The following is a 20,638-nucleotide window of genomic DNA, read 5'->3' as shown; positions in this document are numbered from 1 at the left end:
TATGTTAATCACCATACATTACATCATTAGTTCTTGATGTAGTGTTCCATGATTCGTTGTTTGTGCGTAACACCCAGTGTTCCATGCAGAACGTGCCCTCCTTAATACCCATCACCAGGCTAACCCATCCCCCCACCCCCCTCCCTCTAGAACCCTCAGTTTTTCAGAGTCCATCGTTTCTCATGGTTCGTCTCCCCCTCCGACTTACTCCCCTTCATTCTTCCCCTCCTGCTATCTTCTTCTTTTTCTTTTTTCCTAACATATCTTGCATTATTTGTTTCAGAAGTACAGATCTGTGATTCAACAGTCTTGCACAATTCACAGCGCTCACCATAGCACATACCCTACCCAATGTCTATCAACCAGCCACCCCATCCCTCCCACCCCCCATCGCTCAGCAACACTCAGTTTGTTTCCAGAGATTAAGAATTCCTCATATCAGTGAGCTCATATGATACATGTCTTTCTCTGATTGACTTATTTCACTCAGCATAACACCCTCCAGTTCCATCGACGTCGCTGCAAATGGCAAGATCTTATTCCTTTTGATGGCTGCGTAATATTCCATTGTGTATATATACCACTTCTTCTTTATCCATTCATCTGTCGATGGACATCTTGGCTCTTTCCACAGTTTGGCTATTGTGGACATTGCTGCTATAAACATTGGGGTGCACGTACCCCTTCGGATCCCTACATTTGTATCTTTCTGGTAAATACCCAGTAGTGCAATTGCTGGATCGGATGGTAGCTCTATTTTCACCTGTTTGAGGAACCTCCATACCGTTTTCCAGAGTGGTTGCACAGCTTGCATTCCCACCAACAGTGTAGGAGGGTTCCCCTTTGTCCGCATCCCGGCCAGCATCTGTCGTTTCCTGACTTGTTAATTTTAGCCATTCTGACTGGTGTGAGGTGGTATCTCATGGAGGTTTTGATTTGGATTTCCCTGATGCCGAGCAATGTTGAGCACTTTTTCATGTGTCTGTTGGCCATTTGGATGTCTTCTTTGGAAAAATGTCTGTTCATGTCTTCTGCCCATTTCTTGATTGGATTATTTGTTCTTTGGGTATTGAGTTTGATAAGTTCTTTATAGATTTTGGATACTAGCCCTTTATCTGATATGTCTTTTGCAAATATTTTCTCCCATTCTGTCGGTTGTCTTTTGGTTTTGTGGACTGTTTCTTTTGCTGTGCAAAAGCTTTTTATCTTGATGAAATCCCAATAGTTCCTTTTTGCCCTTGCTTCCCTTGCCTTTGGCGATGTATTCTAGGAAGAAGTTGCTGCGGCTGAGGTCGAAGAGGTTGCTGCCTTGAAAGAAGCGGATGGTATTTTGATGGGGATTGCATTGAATGTGTAGATTGCTCTAGGTAGCATTGACATCTTCACAATGTTTCTTCTTCCAATCCATAAACATGGAACGTTTTTCCATTTCTTTGTGTCTTCTTCAATTTCTTTCATGAGTATTTTATAGTTTTCTGAGTACAGATCCTTTGCCTCTTTGGTTAAATTTATTCCTAGGTATCTTATGGTTTTGGGTGCAATTATAAATGGGATCGACTCCTTGATTTGTCTCTCTTCTGTCTTGTTGGTGTATAGGAATGCCACTGATTTCTGTGCATTGATTTTATATCCTGCTACTTTACTGAATTCCTGTATGAGTTCTAGCAGTTTTGGGGTGGAGTCTTTTGGGTTTTCCACATACAGTATCATATCATCTGCAAAGAGTGAGAGTTTGACTTCCTCTTTGCCGATTTGGATGCCTTTGATTTCTTTTTGTTGTCTGATTGCTGTGGCTAGGACTTCTAATACTATGTTGAATAGCAGTGGTGAGAGTGGACATCCCTGCCGCGTCCCTGACCTTAGGGGAAAAGCTCTCAGCTTTTCCCCATTGAAAATGATATTCGCTGTAGGTTTTTCGTAGATGGCTTTTATGATATTGAGGTATGTACCCTCTATCCCTATATTCTGAAGAGTTTTGATCAAGAAAGGATGCTGTACTTTGTCAAATGCTTTTTCTGCATCTATTGAGAGGATCACATGATTCTTGTTCTTTCTTTTGTTAATGTATTGTATCACGTTGATTGATTTGTGGATGTTGAACCAGCCTTGCAGCCCAGGGATAAATCCCACTTGGTCGTGGTGAATAATCCTTTTAATGTACTGTTGGATCCTATTGGCTAGTATTTTGGTGAGAATTTTTGCATCCATGTTCATCAAGGATATTGGTCTGTAATTCTCCTTTTTGATGGGGTCTTTGTCTGGTTTTGGGATCAAGGTAATGGTGGCCTCATAAAATGAGTTTGGAAGTTTTCCTTCTATTTCTATTTTTTTGAACAGTTTCAGGAGAATAGGTATTAATTCTTCTTTAAATGTCTGATAGAATTCCCCTGGGAAGCCATCTGGCCCCAGGCTTTTGTTTGTTGGGAGATTTTTGATGACTGCTTCAATTTCCTTAGTGGTTATAGGTCTATTCAGGTTTTCTATTTCTTCCTGGTTCAATTTTGGTAGTTGATACATCTCTAGGAATGCACCCATCTCTTCCAGGTTATCTAATTTGCTGGCATAGAGTTGCTCATAATATGTTCTTATAATTGTTTGTATTTCTTTGGTGTTGGTTGTGATCTCTCCTGTTTCATTCATGATTTTGTTGATTTGGGTCATTTCTCTTTTCTTTTTGATCAGTCTGGCCAGGGGTTTATCAATCTTGTTAATTCTTTCAAAGAACCAGCTCCTAGTTTCGTTGATCTGTTCTACTGTTCTTTTGGTTTCTACTTCATTGATTTCTGCTCTGATCTTTATTATTTCTCTTCTTCTGCTGGGTTTAGGCTTTCTTTGCTGTTCTTTCTCCAGCTCCTTTAGGTGTAGGGTTAGGTTGTGTATTTGAGACCTTTCTTGTTTCTCGAGAAAGGCTTGTATTGCTATATACTTTCCTCTCAGGACTGCCTTTGCTGTATCCCAAAGATTTTGAACAGTTGTGTTTTCATTTTCATTGGTTTCCATGAATTTTTTTAACTCTTCTTTAATTTCCTGGTTGACCCATTCATTCCTTAGTAGGATGCTCTTTAGCCTCCATGCATTTGAGTTCTTTCCAACTTTCCTCTTGTGATTGAGTTCTAGTTTCAAAGCATTGTGGTCTGAAAATATGCAGGGAATAATCCCAGTCTTTTGGTACCAGTTGAGACCTGATTTGTGACCTAGGATGTGATCAATTCTGGAGAATGTTCCATGGGCACTAGAGAAGAATGTGTATTCCGTTGCTTTGGGATGGAATGTTCTGAATATGTCTGCGAAGTCCATTTGGTCCAGTGTGTCATTTAAAGTCTTTATTTCCTTGTTGATCTTTTGCTTAGATGATCTGTCCATTTCAGTCAGGGGGGTGTTAAAGTCCCCCACTATTATTGTATTGCTGTCAATGTGTTTCTTCGCTTTTGTTATTAATTGCCTTATATAATTGGCTACTCCCATGTTCGGGGCATAGATATTTACAATTGTTAGATCTTCTTGGTGGATAGAACCTTTAAGTAGGATATAGTGTCCTTCCTCATCTCTTATTACAGTCTTTGGTTTAAAATCTAATTTGTCTGATATAAGGATTGCCACCCCAGCTTTCTTTTGGTGTCCATTAGCATGGTAAATTGTTTTCCACCCCCTCACTTTCAATGTGGGTGTGTCTTTGGGTCTAAAATGAGTCTCTTGCAGACAGCATATGGATGGGTCTTGTTTTTTAATCCAATCTGATAGCCTGTGTCTTTGATTGGGGCATTTAGCCCATTTACTTTCAGGGTAACTATTGAAAGGTATGAATTTAGTGCCATTGTATTGCCTGTAAGGTGACTGTTACTGTATATTGTCTCTGTTCCTTTCTGATCTGTGCTGCTTTTAGGCTCTCTCTTTGCTTGGAGGACCCCGTTCAATATTTCTTGTAGGGCTGGTTTCGTGTTTGCAAATTCCTTTAGTTTTTGTTTGTCCTGGAAGTTTTTTATCTCTCCTTCAATTTTCAGTGAGAGCCTAGCTGGATATAGTATTCTTGGCTGCATATTTTTCTCGTTAGTGCTCTGAAGATATCATGCCAGTCCTTTCTGGCCTGCCAGGTCTCTGTGGATAGGTGTGTTGCCAATCTAATGTTTCTACCATTGTAGGTTACGTATCTCTTCTCCCGAGCTGCTTTCAGGATTTTTCTCTTTGTCTCTGAGACTCGTAAGTTTTACTATTAGATGTCGGGGTGTTGACCTATTTTTATTGATTTTAAGAGGGGTTCTCTGTGCCTCCTGGATTTTGATGCCTGTTTCCTTCCTCACATTAGGGAAGTTCTCTGCTATTATTTGCTCCAATATACCTTCTGCCCCTCTCTCTCTTTCTTCTTCTTCTGGGATCCCAATTATTCTAATGTTGTTTCGTCTTATCGCATCACTTATCTCTCGAATTCTGCCCTCGTGATCCTGTAGTTGTTTCTCTCTCTCTTTCTCAGCCTCTATTTTCCATCATTTGGTCTTCTATATCGCTGATTCTCTCTTCTGCCTCATTTATCCTAGCAGTTAGTGCCCCCATTTTTTATTGCACCTCATTAATAGCCTTTTTGATTTAGACTTGGTTAGATTTTAGTTCTTTTATTTCTCCAGAAAGGTTTCTCTAATAACTTCCACGCTTTTTTCAAGCCCAGCTAGTATCTTTAAAGTCATGATTCTGCACTCTAGGTCCGACATCGTACTAATGTCCGTATTGAGTAGGTCCCTGGCTGACGGTACTATCTCTTGTTCTTTTTGCTAAGGTGATTTTTTTCGTCTTGTCATTTTGTCCAGAGGAGAAGAGATGAATGAGAGAACAAAATGCCAACAGGTTAAGAACGTCCCCAGCAAATAGACTCTATACAAATCAGAAAAGACCTGAAACCAGGGGAAAAGAAAGGGAAAGAAAGAAAAAAGAAAGAGAAAAGAAAGAAAGAAAAAAAAAAACAAAAAGAAAAAGATTAAAAACAAAAACAGAACAATACAAAAAAAACGAATATGATCAAATATGATCAGGCTAGTGCATAGATCAGTGCCACACACTAGATTTTGGGCATATTTTGGTCTGTTAGAAAAAAGTGCCTCCTAAAATTTTAAAAGAAGAAAGACTTATATATGTACAAAATAAGGGTTGATACAATGAAGGGATGGAAGATGACTGTAAAGATGAACACTATAAAAGATTTTATAAAAGGAATTGATACGATAAGAAGTTTGAAAAAAGAAAGAAGATTTAAAAAAAAAAAGGGAGAGAATGTGATCAGACAGGAGACTAGAACAAAGCCATACACTAGTGATTTAGGGTATATTTTGATCTGTTAGAAGAAACTGTATCTCAAAATTTTAAAGAGAGAACTTATATATATATATATATATATATATATATATGCCAAAAATAAGGGTAACTACTATGAAGGGATAAAATATGACTCTAAAAATGAAAAATAATGTTTTTTTTTTTAAAAGGGTTGATAAGATGTTGGTTGAAAAAGGGGAAAAAGAGAAATTAAAAAAACAAACAGTTAAAAAAATTAACTTTGAAAAATTAATGAATCATGGTAAAAGAAGCCATGAATTCTGTGTGCAGTATTCCCCTAGCGCTGGAGTTCTCCCGTTCTCCTTGATCGGTAAACTTGGTCTTGGCTTGCTGGCTGTTCGTGCTGATCTTCTGGGGGAGGGGCCTGCTGCCGTGGTTCCCAAATGTCTTTGCTGGAGGCGGAATTGCCCCGCCCTTGTTGGTCCGGGCTAAGCAAGCTGCTCGGGTTTGCTCTCAGGAGCTTTTGTTCCCTGCAAGCTTTCCCTACAGCTTTGGAGGACCAGGGTGAAAATGGTGGCCTCCCAATCTCCACCTGGAGGAGCCGAGAACTCGGGGCCCCGCTCCTCAGTGCGCCCCCAGAGAAAAGCAGTCACTCCCGTGTCCCCGGTCTCCGGCCACACTCCGTGCTCACCCGGCCTGTGACCGAGCGTTTCTATCTCTGACACCCGACCCCGTGTGGAGTCTCCAAACCCAGCAGATCCCTGCGGTGCGCTCCCGCGCCGCTCCTCCCGGGGGAGGAAGGGGAGTCTCCCCGGCTCTGCCGCTTGTTGGGTCCCTGCTGGAGGAGCCGTGGCCCGACTGGGCCACGGATCACAGTTTATGGCCACCCCGAGCTGAGAGCCCGCGCCTCGGCTCCGTCTCTGCAGCCGGCTTCCCCGCTCCGATCCCTGGGAGCTCTGCTGCACTCAGGCACCCCCGGTCTTTCTGTGACCCCGAGGGTCCTGAGACCACACTGTCCCGCGAGGGTTCCACCCCCCGCTTAGCCACTGGAGCGACGTCCCTCCGCGGAGCCACTTCTAAAAGGTCCGATTTTGTGCTCCGCGGCTCTAGCACTTGCCAGAAGCGGCCGACGGAGGCCCCCTTCCCCCTCCGTCTATCCTCCCGAATATCGCCTCGGATTCACTTCTCCGCACGTCCTACCTTCCAGTAAGTGGTTGCTTCTCTGTTCAGAGTTGTTGCTATTCTTCTCTTCGATCTCCTGTTGAGTTCATAGGTGTTCAGAATGGTTTGATCCCTATTCAGCTGAATTCCTGAGACCAGACGAAATCCAGGTCTCCTACTCCTCCGCCATCTTGCTCCGCCCTCCTGGCATGGCCTCTTAAATGAAAGACAAAAAAATTCTATTAGGGGAGTCAGGAGGTTTAGAAGGTGGAGAGTTTATGGACAGACACTTATAAAGTACTACATTTCTCGGGGCGCCTGGGTGGCTCAGTCAGTTAAGCATCCGACTCTAGATTTCGGCTCAGGTCATGATCTCAGGGTCGTGAAATTGAGCCCCACGTCAATCTCTGTGCTGAGGGGGGAGTCTGCTTGGGATTCTCTCCCCCTCTCCTTGCCCTCCCTGCACTACCACCCCCAACCCCCACAGCCATGTGCTCGCTCTCTAAAAAAAAAATTAAAAATAAAGTACTACAATTCTTAAAAATCTTGGTGATCATCCCTCCATTGGTACCAATGGTTTTGTTACATTTATAAAAATGGGTTGACACACATGATAATCAGCATTGTAATGTTGTCAGGATACGGAAAGTAAACAGTCCTGGAAAGAGCCCCACTTCCTTGTTAACCTCAAAGTATACCTTCTGATAAATAAGAAAATGTTAACAGTAGTTACCTCTAGGGAACAGCACTAGAAATGTAGGGAAATGTGGATTGGAGGAAGGGAAATTTTTACTTTTCATTTTACAAACTTCTGACTCCTTAGTGTTGACCATGAATTACTTTACTAAAATAAAAACGAGGTGCAGCTAGGAGTTTTAAAATGGGAAAACCTGGGCACCTGGGTGGCTCAGTCATTAAGCGTCTGCCTTTAGTTCAGGTCATGATCCCAGGGTCCTGGGATCGAGCCCCACATCGGGCTCCCTGCTCAGTGGGAAGCCCGCTTCTCCCTCTCCTGCTCCCCCTGCTTCTGTTCCCTCTCTCGCTGTGTCTCTCTCTGTCAAATAAATAAAATCTTTAAATAAATAAAATGGGAAAACCTGTAATTTACATGAAGGCAGTAAGTCATATTAATATGAAAAGGAACAGTTATATTAATGTATATATACATATTTTGCAAACATATTTACATACATATCTAAAAGCAGAAAAAAAGACCTGTAAAAATAGACCATAACTTGGTAGAACTTACCTCTGAGAATGAGAGCAGTATGAAGAACAAGTTATTCTGTATTCTTCCTTATTTGGCTTTTACAAGTGCATTTACTTATGTGTAACTTGTATAATGTTTAAAATAACAAAATGGGGACAATTTTTATAAAACTTTTCCCCCTATTTTAGAAGCTCTCTGCTTTCTCCTGGTAAGAACCCTTGGTAAGACCGATCCTATCTCATTATCTGATTCTGATGGGCTCTCCAAACACAGGATCCACCCCCCCTGAGTCAAGTCATGGGTGGGCCCATGACCCAAGACAAGCAATCAGTTTATCTGTCTCAGAAGTTTGAATTTAGAGCAGAAACACATGGGGGCTAGAGGCATTTGCAAATGAGTCAGCCAAAGACAGCATCTTAAAAGACTGCCCACGTGCCTCTGGGGCTGTTAACCAAGCTTCTTCGGCACCTGTCCTCCTTTACACGGGTTTTTCAATCTTCCTTTATGTGTCGTTCCAATAAATCCCTTAAAAAAAAAAAGCACATGGAGGTAGAGAGTAACAAATTTATTGAAATAATGAATTCAGGATTGATCACATTAAGTCCATGTTTCCTATAGGACATTCAGGAGGAAATGTCTAATAGACTGTTGGAAATATGTATTGGAACTCAGCAGAGAATAAGAATTGGTGGCACAGGTTTCAGAGGTATGAGTATAACCCAAGCATGTGATCCAAGAGAGACAACCGAGTCAAGGATGGGACTGTGGGAGACACCACCATTCGGGGAGGAAGGGGGAAGGCATATGAGACACTGCCATTTGCTCAGCGTGTTTGAGTCTGATGAGGCATGCCATACCCAGTCCTTAAGAGACCTGGAAGGGAATTCCTCACGCGTGCCTACTGACTGGGCATTGTTTGCATGGCTGCAAAGTGACTGCATGCGTATGATGCCTGGTCATTATAACATATAGACAGTGGAGCGAGGTACCAAGTAAGAAACTGTACCCAGGACAAGATGCTAGATCCAGACGTGTGAGCGATGAAAGAAGCTTTGCAACGATTTAAGGTAAAACAACATATGAGTTTCTCAGTGACCTCTTCTGCCATCACCATGAACAGTACATATTTCTTGGCAAAGGGTTGGGCCCTCAAGAGAAAAAGAACAGAGGAGCAGTTCGTGTTTTCCTACAGAGGTCCCATCCCGGGCACTTCATATCCAGTGATGTAGCGCACCTGCCAATGAACGCTAGAAAAGGCCCCAGGTGGTACAGAGCATTCACCCTATCCTCTGCCAAACTATGCCATATAAATCAGAGGGCCCGTGTGATGAAGCCCCATAAACACATCAAACCCAGTGGCTCTCAGCCTTAATTGTACATTGGAATCACCTGGGACAATAGACAAACTTGATGACTCATCCTGTGTCCCCAAGATTCTGATTTAATTGGCAGAGGGCGGCGGGGGGGGAGGCAGCTGGGTGGCTCAGTCAGTTAAGCGGCTGCCCTTGGCTCAGACAATGATCCTGGGGTCCTGAAATGGAGATCATGCTCAGCTTCTCCCTCTCCCTCTGTCCTTCCCGCCCCCCTCATGCTCTCTCTCGCACTTGCTCTCTCAAACAAATAAATAAAATCTTAAAAAAAAAAAGCTCCCCAGGTGATTGTAATGAGCAGCCGAGGTGAAGAACCCCCTGAATAAGCCCATCAATATCTCGTTTGATCTGTATTACTATGCCTGTACCGTATATTTAAATTCAAATTTTTTTCTCATAATTGAAAATTAGTCGATTGCATGTACCCCAAACCATCCAGATTTCAGGCTTCTGTTGGAATATCCATCCACAGTAGGCCTGCATTCCCACAGGACTCTACTCAACGGTGCTGAGTTGCGGCCACACCTTATTATAAGCATTTTCTCGGCATTCTGCAGTCCTCCCCGCCCTCCGCGCTGTGACCACAGCACAGGCCCAATGACTGGTGCTGCTTGTCGTCCTGCTTGTGCTCTGGGTCTTCCTATATCAGTGTCAACAGAGGCCAAACAATGCTTATCCTGTGTCTCCGGCAAAAGCAGGGGGGAAAGGCAGTCCAGGAGGGCCATGCATTCTGGCACCTTCCTGGCCCCTCCAGCGTCTATGTTTTCCCAACAGGAGCACCAAGACACTTCAGAGCCTGTGGAGCAAAGAGCTAAGTGAGAGATCCCAACTCTAATTATCTGAATAATTAGATAGCTCTCCAAAACAAAAGGAAGCTACATTAAAAAAGTAAGAAAAATAGGGCTCACCATGGCTGCAGAGAAGGAACTCCGGAAGTAAGGAAGCACGGGGCATTTGAGGAGATCTGTATCCATTCTAAGGGGGTACAAATTATTCGGGAGCTGGAATTAAACCTGTCCTGTGACTACCTAATTGGAAACTGGGAGAGGAGGACGGGAAAGGAAAGGTTGTGGCTGAAGAGGTGGACTGCAAGCCTTGCCCCACAGGAAGGTGGGGTCCAACGGAGCCAAGTTTGATTCGTTTTGAGAATCCCCCTTTTCAAGCCGGCCCAGCATTGGTACTTTACTCATTTGGCCCCCGGGTCTGTGCATACTCTCCTCTCAGCCTGCTATGTTCTTCTCTCTCTGCCCTCCTCTGTCTGGCCAACTCCTCATGGGTCATGCCCTCATCAAACCCTCTGGGGGGCCTGGGACACTCCCATGTGCTCCTACAACACCCTTTAATCACCCTATTAGAGCACTTATGTGGCTTTTGTAGATACTTTTGTATTACCTCTCTCCTCCCAAAAATCGACTCAAAATGGATTAAAGACAAATGTTGAGACCAAAACTAAAACTCTAAGAAACATAGGAGGAAAGCTTTATGACATTGTCTGGACAATGGTTTCTTGAATATGACACCAAAAAGAATTAGCAACAAAAGCAAAAATAGTTACGTGGGACTACATCTGACTAAAAAGCTTCTGCACAGCGAAGGAAACCCTCGACAGAGTGAAAAGGCAACCCATGGAATGGGGGAAGATATTTGCAAACCGTATGTCTTGCCAAGGGGTTAATACCTAAACTATTTAAGAAACTCCTACAACTCAATAGCAAAAAAGGAAAAACAAAAACAAACAGGGTGCCTGGCTGGCTCAGTTGGAAGAACGTGTGACTCTTGATCTCTGGGTTGTGATTTTGAGCCCCACGTTGGGTGTAGAGATTACTTAAAAATTAAATCTTTAAAAAAAAAAAAGAAAGAAAACACAAGTAACCCAATTAAGAAATAGACAAAGGATGTGAATAGGAATTTCTCCAAAGAAGATATACAAATGGCTAACAGATGAAAGAAAAGATGCTCAACATCACTAATCAGAAAAATGCAAATCAAGGGCGCCTGGGTGGCTCAGTCGGTTAAGCGACTGCCTTCGGCTCAGGTCATGATCCTGGAGTCCCGGGATCGAGTCCCGCATCAGGCTCCCTGCTCGGCAGGGAGTCTGCTTCTCCCTCTGACCCTCCCTGCTCTCATGTGCTCTCTTTCCATTTCTCATTGTCGCTCTCTCAAATAAATAAATAAATAAATAAAAAATCTAAAAAAAAAAAAAAGAAAAAAAGAAAAATGCAAATCAAAACCACTATGAAATATCACCTCACACCTGTTAGGAGGGCTATTATCAAAAATTGAAAGGTAAGTGTTGGTGAAAATATAGAGAAAAGGGAGCCCTTGGTGCACTGTTGGTGAGAATATAAAACTGATTCAGTCTCTATGGAAAACAGTACAGAAATTCCTCAAAAAATTAAAAATAGAATTTCCACATGATCCAGCAATTCCACTCCTGGATACATATCAAAAAAAATTGAGAGGTGCCTGGCTGGCTCAGTCGGTAGAGCATGTAACTCTTGTTCTTGGGGTTGTGGATTTGAGCCCCACGTTGGGTGTAAAGATTACTTAAAAAAAAAAAAATCTTTAAAAAAACATTGAAATCGGGATCTTGAAGAGATATCTGTATTTCACGATAGCCAAGATATGGAAACAACCTAAATATCCATTGACAGATAAGTGGGCAAAGATAAGGTCATAGTATATGCAAACAGTGGAATACTATTAAGCCTTTAGAAAGAAGGAAATCCCACTATATGTGACAACACGGATGGGCATTATTCTAAGTGAAGCAAATCAGTCACAGTGCAAGATCCCACTTATGTGAGGTATCTAAAATACTCAAATTCGTGGACATAGAGAATAGAATGGTGGCTGCCAGGAGCTGGGAGAGGGAGAAAAGGGAACGCTGTTCAATGGGGATACGGTTTCAAATATGCAAGATTAATAAGTTCTAGCAACCTGCTGTACAAGATGGTGCCTATAGTTAACAATACTGCACTACTATGCACTTAAAATTTGTCAGGAGGATCGATCTCATGTTAAATGTTCTCACCATAAAAAACATTCTCTCTTCTGCATGAGCTGCATGAGAATGTGCTCGTTATCAATCTTGGTCATCACTATATCATCAGCAACCACAGTGCAATAAATAATGATGGATGGATGGATGGATGGATGGATAAAGGGATGGATGGATGGATGGATGGATAAAGGGATGGATGGATGGATGGATGGATGGATGGATGGATGGATGGATGGAATGGATGGATGGATAAAGGGATGGATGGATGGATGGATGGATGGATGGATGGATGGATGGATGGTTGCAGGGATACATGAGGCAAACATGGAACTGGAAGAGAGAAGGTGAGTGTCATAGAAGAATTGGAGATTCTCATCAGAAAGTGGGATCCTGTAGTTAAAGAGATTTGAGGAAGAACCATTGGACAGTGAAGTCCAGGGTATAAACTTAGATATCAGTTAGGATCCCACCTGAAAACTAAATCCTAGCTCAAACAATTCATAGAGAAAGTTTAATCCAGGGGGCTCACATCAAAGGTGAGCTAGAAGAGCTAGGGAGAAATGAGACAAGCTCAAGATAAGGAAATACAGGAAGCTGTGTGGCCACAAGTACCAGCAGAGGAACCAACGGAAAAGGTGTGTTACAGGAGCCCAGGAGCAGAGGCTGAAGCCACGGTGGTCTGCACAGCAAGAGGTGGGACCACAGAGGGAACACAATCACTACTAGAGGGGCTGCCTGCAGGGATGAGGTGAGGAAGCAGCGAAGGAGGGTAGGGACTTCTGGCTTCTCTCTCCCGTCCACCTTCTAATCTACCACCAAGTGCCTCTCATTGGCTGAACTTACTACAAAGCTAACTGACAAGGGAGTTTGGGAAATGTGCTTTGCAGGCATCAGCTCCAGAGAAAAAGAGGCAGGAACGGAGAATGGTTCTAACAGCAAATCGCCAAATAAACAACCCAACACGGGAATGGCTTGCGGCAGTTGTGTGAGAAGATCAGAAGACATAAGATTCCAGGAACTATGAAGCTGGGGCATGTGATAGACAAACCCTCCCCATGAACCCTGGAGCCACCATTTGACACTGAAATAGAGGGGAGGACCGTGGCCTGGGGCCAAAGAGCTCAATGAATGTCAGCACTTAGGAATGACTAGGGGGCAAGAGATAACTTGAGGACGGGAAAAGGATATTAGTGTTAAGTCCAAAGCCTGGTTTGGAAAGAGCAAAGGAAAGGTAGAATAGCAGAACAGTTTGAAGACTCAAGTGTGAGTCCCAGCTCAGGCACTTACTAGTGGAGACAAAATGGTACCCTCAGTATGGCTGTTAAGAGGAGGATTTGGAGGGCTGATGTAGCTGGGTGATGGACATTGGGGAGGGGATGTGCCATGGTGAGCGCTGTGAATTGTGCAAGACCGCTGAATCACGGATCTGTACCTCTGAAACAAATAATGCAAGATATGTTAGGAAAAAAAAGAAAGAAGAAGATAGCAGGAGGGGAAGAATGAAGGGGAGTAAGTCAGAGGGGGAGATGAACCATGAGAGACGATGGACTCTGAAAAACAAACTGAGGGTTCTAGAGGGGAGGGGGTGGGGGGATGGGTTAGCCTGGGGATGGGTATTAAGAGGGCACGTTCTGCGTGGAGCACTGGGTGTTATGCACAAACAATGAATCGTGGAACACTACATCCAAAACTAATGATGTAATGTATGGTGGTTAACATAACAATAAAAAATTCAAAGATTAAGAAAAAAAAAAGAGGAGGACTAAGTGAGATAGCATACACAAAGCACTTAGCCCACTGCCTAGCAATGGCAGTCACAGCAGAGAGCACATTCCGCCCACATTCTTTTTTTTTCTTAACATATATTGCATTATTTGTTTCAGAAGTACTGATCTGTGATTCAACAGTCTTGCACAATTCACAGCGCTCACCGTAGCACATACCCTCCCCAATGTCTATCACCCAGCCACCCCATCCCTCCCACCCCCACCACTCCAGCAACCCTCAGTGTGTTTCCTGAGATTAAGAATTCCTCATATCAGTGAGGTCATAGGATACATGTCTTTCTCTGATGGACTTATTTCGCTCAGCATAACAGCCTCCAGTTCCATCCACGTCGTTGCAAATTACGCCCACATTCTCTACAGCATGAAGAGAATGCTTTCTCCAAGGTTCTGGCTCGGAGTCTCTTGTGAGGTTGTAGTCTGTTGGCAAGCTTCATTTCCTCACTGGCTTTGGATGGATGCCTCAGATCCTATACATGTGGGCCTCTCCACAGGCTGCCCAAGGGTCCTCACAGCTTGGTAACCAGCATCCCCCCAGAGTGCTCTGAGAGCCCAAGAAGGAAGCTGGTCTCCTAAGACCTAATGTCAGATGTGACATACCATCACTTCTGCCACCTTCTACTGGTCACACAGACCAAGCCTGGGACAGGGTGGGAGGAGACTAGACGAGGGTGGAAATGCCAGGGGTGGGGGCCATCTGGGGCTGGCTACTACATTTCCCCTCCCTCTTTCTCACTCTAGTTTTTCTCATACCACCTATCACCAGCTAACATATTGTTTCCCTTGCCTTTTTTGCTGACCCTCAGTCTCCCCACCATAGAATGTAAGAAGGGGGGGATTTTTGCCTGTTGTGTTCACTGTTGTATCATCAGCACATAGAGCTGTACCTGGCACCCAGTAGGGCTTCATGAAATATTTGTTAAATGGAGAATAATGAACCACTCAGTTGCACCATGTCTATAAGAAACACTCCAGAGTTCCCACCCAGAAGAGCATAGCTCATAAGTACAGCTGCTACTCTTTAAAAATTCTTGCACCTGACTCTCACAGTCTCTGAGGAAACAGGGCAGCATGTTTATCCCCCATTTTGTTTATGAGGAAACTGAAATCCAGGGAGATGAAGGGTCTTGTTGCTCAGATAGGCCAGGTGGGGCTGGAGCAGTGGCCCTGCCCCTGCAATTACCTCCCCCAACCCAGGGCCTCCCTGCTGCACGGTGCAGCCCTGAGCATTACTGGCAAGTCACAGTCCACACAGATTAGCTCACTAACACTTCATGGAGCTTCATGTAAGTAATAGTTCATAGTAGTTCACATGGCTTTCACGAAGGCAAGCCAAGCATTGCTGGAATGAATGTGGAGCTGAGGAGGCTGCAGGGAAAGTAGCAGCGAAAGCTCTGATGCAATTCTTCATTGTCTGCAGGCAGTTTCCTTTCACTCTTTCCCTGGCAAGGTCCTGGCCAGAGCCTCAAGGCCAGGCTGTGTCTCAGTTGGTATTTAACAAGCAGGGAATGAGGAGCAGTTGTCCCCACCTTAGGCTGAACCAGCTCTGAGCTGAACCATCTCCCCCCGCCCCCACCACCTGCCCGTTAAAAGTGAATTACCACAGGGGTGCTTGGATGGCTCAGTCCGTTGAGGGACCAACTGTTGGTTTCCGCTCAGGTCATGATGTCAGGGTTGTGAGATCGAGCCCGGGTCCAGCTCTGCAGTGAGTGTGGGGTCTGCTTAAGATGCTCTCTCCCTCTCCCTCTGCCCCTCCTCCCCACTCATGCACTCTCTCTCTCTCTCTCTCATAAATAAATAATACATAAATAAATAGATAAATAAATAAATAAATATTACCACAAATTTAGCAGCTGGAAAAAAAAAGAAGAAGAAACCCCAGTATAACCCCTTCCGGGAGTCCCAGGGCCCTAGGCAGGGGTGCCGCCTGCTGGACAATGGTGTCCCATGGAGGGATCTGGGCTAGTTTCCTAAGTAATCCCGTTGTCTCCTTCAGGGAGGCGGGCTGGGACCATAAAAGCTCCTTTCCCCTCCACTTCTACGTCAGCATAAAATATTTTCACAATACACATAAAAATTCAATTCAATTCATCAACAAGCTCGCTTCTGAGAAACAGAAGTAGAAGGAGAGCAACAAAGATGCCAGTTACTTTCATCTGGAAGTCCTGATCCTATATATACACTCAGGCTCTCTTGGTTGCCTAAGGCTGAGAGAGCAAGGAGGGCCCCGGGTCCTGCAGAAAGCCACAGAGGGGGTGACAACTGCATCAGCCTGGGGGAGAGGAGTTGGCACGCCCTGATGGCCAAGGGTGAAGAAAGGGTAACCCCTTCTTTTTCCCCTAACTCTTGTCAAGACCACCCAGTCCTCTGTCCTGCCCGAGTGGTGATGGGAGGCGCCCAGTTCAGCCGCAGGGACCCAGCTTCTCCGTGATCCTGCAACCCCTCAGGCACAGAACAATGCCAGCCAAAGTGTCCTAGGAGTGCTTTCTGCTCTCGGGGGCCACAGGTATAGGAACATGCTTCCTTTTTTTTAAAGATTTTATTTATTTATTTGAGAGAGAGAGAGCACGAACAGGGGCGGAGAGGGGCAGAAGGAGAAGGAGAAGCAGACTGCCCACTAAGCACGGAGCCTGACACAGGGTTCAATCCCAGGAGATCACAACCTGAGCCACAGGCAGACACTTAACTGAATGAGCCACCCAAGAGCCCCATGAACATGCTTCTTAAAGCCGCATGGCCAACTGTGAGGCCAAGTGTGTGACTAGAGTTTGCTAATGTCTATGTTTGGCACATACAGTTTCACTTAATCCTCACACAAACCTCCAAGCTAAAGGTGTATTCACTAGGTTTCATAGAAGAAACAAACTCAGAGAGGTTAAAAACTAGACCAAAGACACCCAGCCAGGGCCAGAGCAGGGATCTGAACACTGCTAACAACATTTATCTAACACGTGCAAGTAAGGCAAAAATAAGGCTTTGGGTCTTGAATTCAAAGTAATACTAGAACAGTGGTTCTCAATGAGGGATAATTTTGCCTCCCTCTAGGGACTTTGGTAAAGTCTGGAAACGTTTTTGTCACAACTGGATGGGGGAGCAGATGCTACTGCCATCTAGTGGGCAGAGGCAAGGGATGCCGCGGAACACCGAATGCGCAGGACAGCCCCTAGGACAAAGAACTGTCCCGTCCGAAATGTCAGTAGTGTCGCTGTTGAGAAACCTGCTCCAGGACAGCGACTACATTTGACTTGTTATCTGCTATTAAATTAGATCTCAAAAATGTAACCTTGTAGAAAACTCATAAGATGCAAATGATTCTTGTGTAGGAAGGTAATCCAGAGGCTGGCGTTGTACGTACCAGGAGGACACTAATTGTGTGTCTGACTTAGTACTCTTACTCCAGATCAGTCTTCCACCCTCTTAAAACCAGCTGTGCCTTCCTGCTGGCTGCCTAATTCTCTACGGTGACCATTAAAAAATGCCACACCAGGGGCGCCTTGAAAAGCTCTTTCTCCAAATACAGCCACATTCTGAAGTACTAGAAGTTAGAACGGCAGCATATGAATTTTGCAAGAACACAATTCCATCCACAACGCCTCTCTAATTAATTAATCTTTTGACACATGCTCAGTATACATATTATAGGAGAATTATGTTTAATTATGTTAATGTTTTTGCCTTGCAATACATCTCAGTCCCCAAAATCTACAGGTTCCTACTGCATCAGGCTGCTTCTTAAGGCTATTGGTATATTAACACTAATTCAACAAGAATGACCCTCTAAAGTGATACTTCAGATTTATCACATGCTTCTCTCCTCTTCTCCTCTCAGTCTCCATTAAGAGTTTTTTGGTACAGGGCGCCTGGGTGGCTCAGTTGGTTGAGCGACTGCTTTCAGCTCAGGTCATGATCCCGGAGTCCTGGGATCGAGTCCTGCATCGTGCTCCCTGCTCGGCGGGGAGTCTGCTTCTCCCTCTGACCCTCTTCCCTCTCGTGCTCTCTATCTCTCATTCTCTCTCTCTCAAATAAATAAATAAAATCTTAAAAAAAAAAAAAAGAGTTTTGTACAGTGAGAAGCCCCTGCCAGAGGCTTTCTTCATCTGTCAGCTCAGGGATCAAACAGAATCACACTTGGCCCCAAGGGACCCTGCAGGGAGCCTTTCTTAGCATATAAATCCAAACCTTTTTTTCTGGCTACTGAAAGTTTCAATAATTAGCACATTATTTAAATAATTTACAGGTTTCACATTTATTGTCAAAAACATTTTGGAATAATTGATCAATTCATTTGTTAACTACCTTATGAATTAAACTCAAAAGTCGTGTATCAAATGGCATGCCAGAGCTTGGATTCAGATTCTGGTTCCATAATCAGTCTCCTGGGACATACTGCTATTTCTCATGCCTCATCAGAGAAAAATTTGCCCTTGGCAACTGTCAGAGAGGAACAGCCTGAGAAATCTCTCTTATCAATTAATCCAAGCACATGCAATGGACTTGCATTTCCCCAGAGCTGAAGTCACCTCCAGGCGGTAAATTGTTAGGCTCTGAGTCAGAGCACGGAGCTGAAGCCCAAGGCCAGGCAAGGATGCGTGAGAAGTTGGAGACCTAAGTTTTTAGCATCTACTGTGGAATTACCGGGGTAACACTCGTTTCTTAACTCCCGGGCAAACTCTCCCACCCGCTTGGTCGGCTAATATGCCCTGGCCCCCTGGCCTGACCAATCAGCTTACCCCATCCGATTGCTCCAAGGGGCGGGCCTATGATCCCAGCAGAGCCAATCAGAGCCCTTCCTGGGACTGAGGTTCCCGAAAGAAGGGAAACGGCCGGTTTTGGCGCCTGTATATCAAGAGGACCTCCCGGGAAGGCAGGAGGCCTGGGTTCCCTTGGCAGTCCTCTACCTCCTCAGATTCTGACGTGCTCTCAGACTGAAGAGCTGCAGTCACACCATCACTTGTTGTGCCTTATCAAGCAAACTCTCCAACATGCACAGGTCAAGGAGATCCGCCAAATTATTTTAGAAACCTGCTGGAACTGGATGAAATTAAGCCGAGGACAGCCCCCTCCCCTCCTAAGTCATTAGGCTAGGCCATTCTCGTTCTTCATCTGCTCAAAACTCAGCGACAGATCATTCCAGCTGCTGCGTGATGCAGAATCTAAGAGAAAATATCTGGGCCATTGGAGATTTTAGGATGTAAGTTCCAAGAGAGCGAGGAGTTTTGTTTATTCATAGCCGTATCTCCAGCATTAGAACCGTGTGCAGGCACTCAACAGATAACTTGATGTAATACACTCTGTCGGCCCAAGAGGTTCAATCACTAGCCCAAGGTAGCCTCCAGTGGGTCAGAGTTGAGCCTGAGACTCAATGACAGAGAAAGGAGTAACTGTTGAGATCTTACTATGAGCCAGGTACCATTACCAAAAAGTTTGTACACTTTCATTTAATTCATGCCACACTACGGAGTGAGTACCCCTATTATCCCTATTCTACAGGTAAAGCTTATCTGGCAGGTCAGGGTTATTCATCTGGCCAACAGTTTCTGAGCACCTTACTTACCCTGCACCATGCCCAGCTCCATGCCCAGTACTGGGGACACAGTGGTGAAGAGAACAGACACGGGGCCTATGGGAGCCTATAGTCTAGTGAGGCAGACGTTCAGTTTAGCAGGTAAAACGCAAACAATGTATTTGCCATTTGGGAAACATACTATTGTTACAGGATTTTTTCCTTTGTTGGTGCTTCCCCACCCCGTTCCTTGGTCGAAGAATGAAGAGGTAGACCAGACAGAGCGGTGGGCAGCAAAACGAGGCTTACGGAGTGCTAGCAAAGTGATAGTACAAGGTAGCCAGGAGGGAGGGGATCTGCAACGGTTGCCACCAGAGTTTCTAAGTCTAGGGGGTTTTATGGGCTGTTTTAATCTGATTAACCCTCTCTGTGCCTATCATCCAATCAGGTTTTTGTCACCTATCACATGGGAAAGGGTGGAGGGCTCCTTCCATTGTAGGGTAAAATCCTTTTAAGGATGGTTTCCACTTGGGGGGTGGGGGGCGCCTTTGGCCTGCTGGCCTGCCTGCCTTCCAGATCCTTCATCACTGTGGAGGAAATCAATGGACGGAAGTGCCGGAGGGAAACCAGATGGAGGGAAAAGTCTCCTTTAGGTACAGTGGTCAAAGAAGGGCTCTTTAGGGAGGGCACATGCAGACTGAGGCCTGCGGATGAAAAGGGCCCCCCTGTGATCAGCTGGAGGAAGAGTGTTTCAGAAGAACAGCAAGAGCAAAGGCCTAAGACACAGCAGGGCACAGCAAGGTGAAGGACTAGGAAGTGTGACAAAAGTACGGGGAACATGGAGAGGGTACAGGATGAGTCAGGTCAGATCTCTTTCTCCAAGAAATACATATGTTTATATATAATTATATCATATTGATTATATAGTTAATGCTAATAATTATATACCAATTTTATAACGGTTTATATATTATATAATAATCGTTTTTATATTGATTATATAATTATAATTTATATTTCTACTACATACTGTAATATAATACATATATAAGAAAGATCAATTTGGGGGCGTGTGGGTGGCTCAGTCAGTTAAGCCTCTGCCTTTGCCTCAGGTCATGATCTCAGGGTCCTGGGATCCAGTCCCACATCGCGCTCCTTGTTCAGCGGAAAGTCCGCTTCTTCCTCTCCCTCTGACCCCCCCCACTTCCGCGTTTGCAAATAAATAAAATTAAAAAAAAAAATAAAAGATTGATTTCGGGGGTGCCTGGCCAGTTCAGTTGGTGGAGCATGCCACTCTTGATCTCAGGGGTGTAGGTTCAAGCCCCACATTGGGTACACAGACTA

Source organism: Zalophus californianus, chromosome 13 (assembly GCF_009762305.2).
Source record: "Zalophus californianus isolate mZalCal1 chromosome 13, mZalCal1.pri.v2, whole genome shotgun sequence".
Lineage (NCBI taxonomy): Eukaryota > Metazoa > Chordata > Mammalia > Carnivora > Otariidae > Zalophus > Zalophus californianus.
This window is presented reverse-complemented; position numbering follows the sequence as displayed.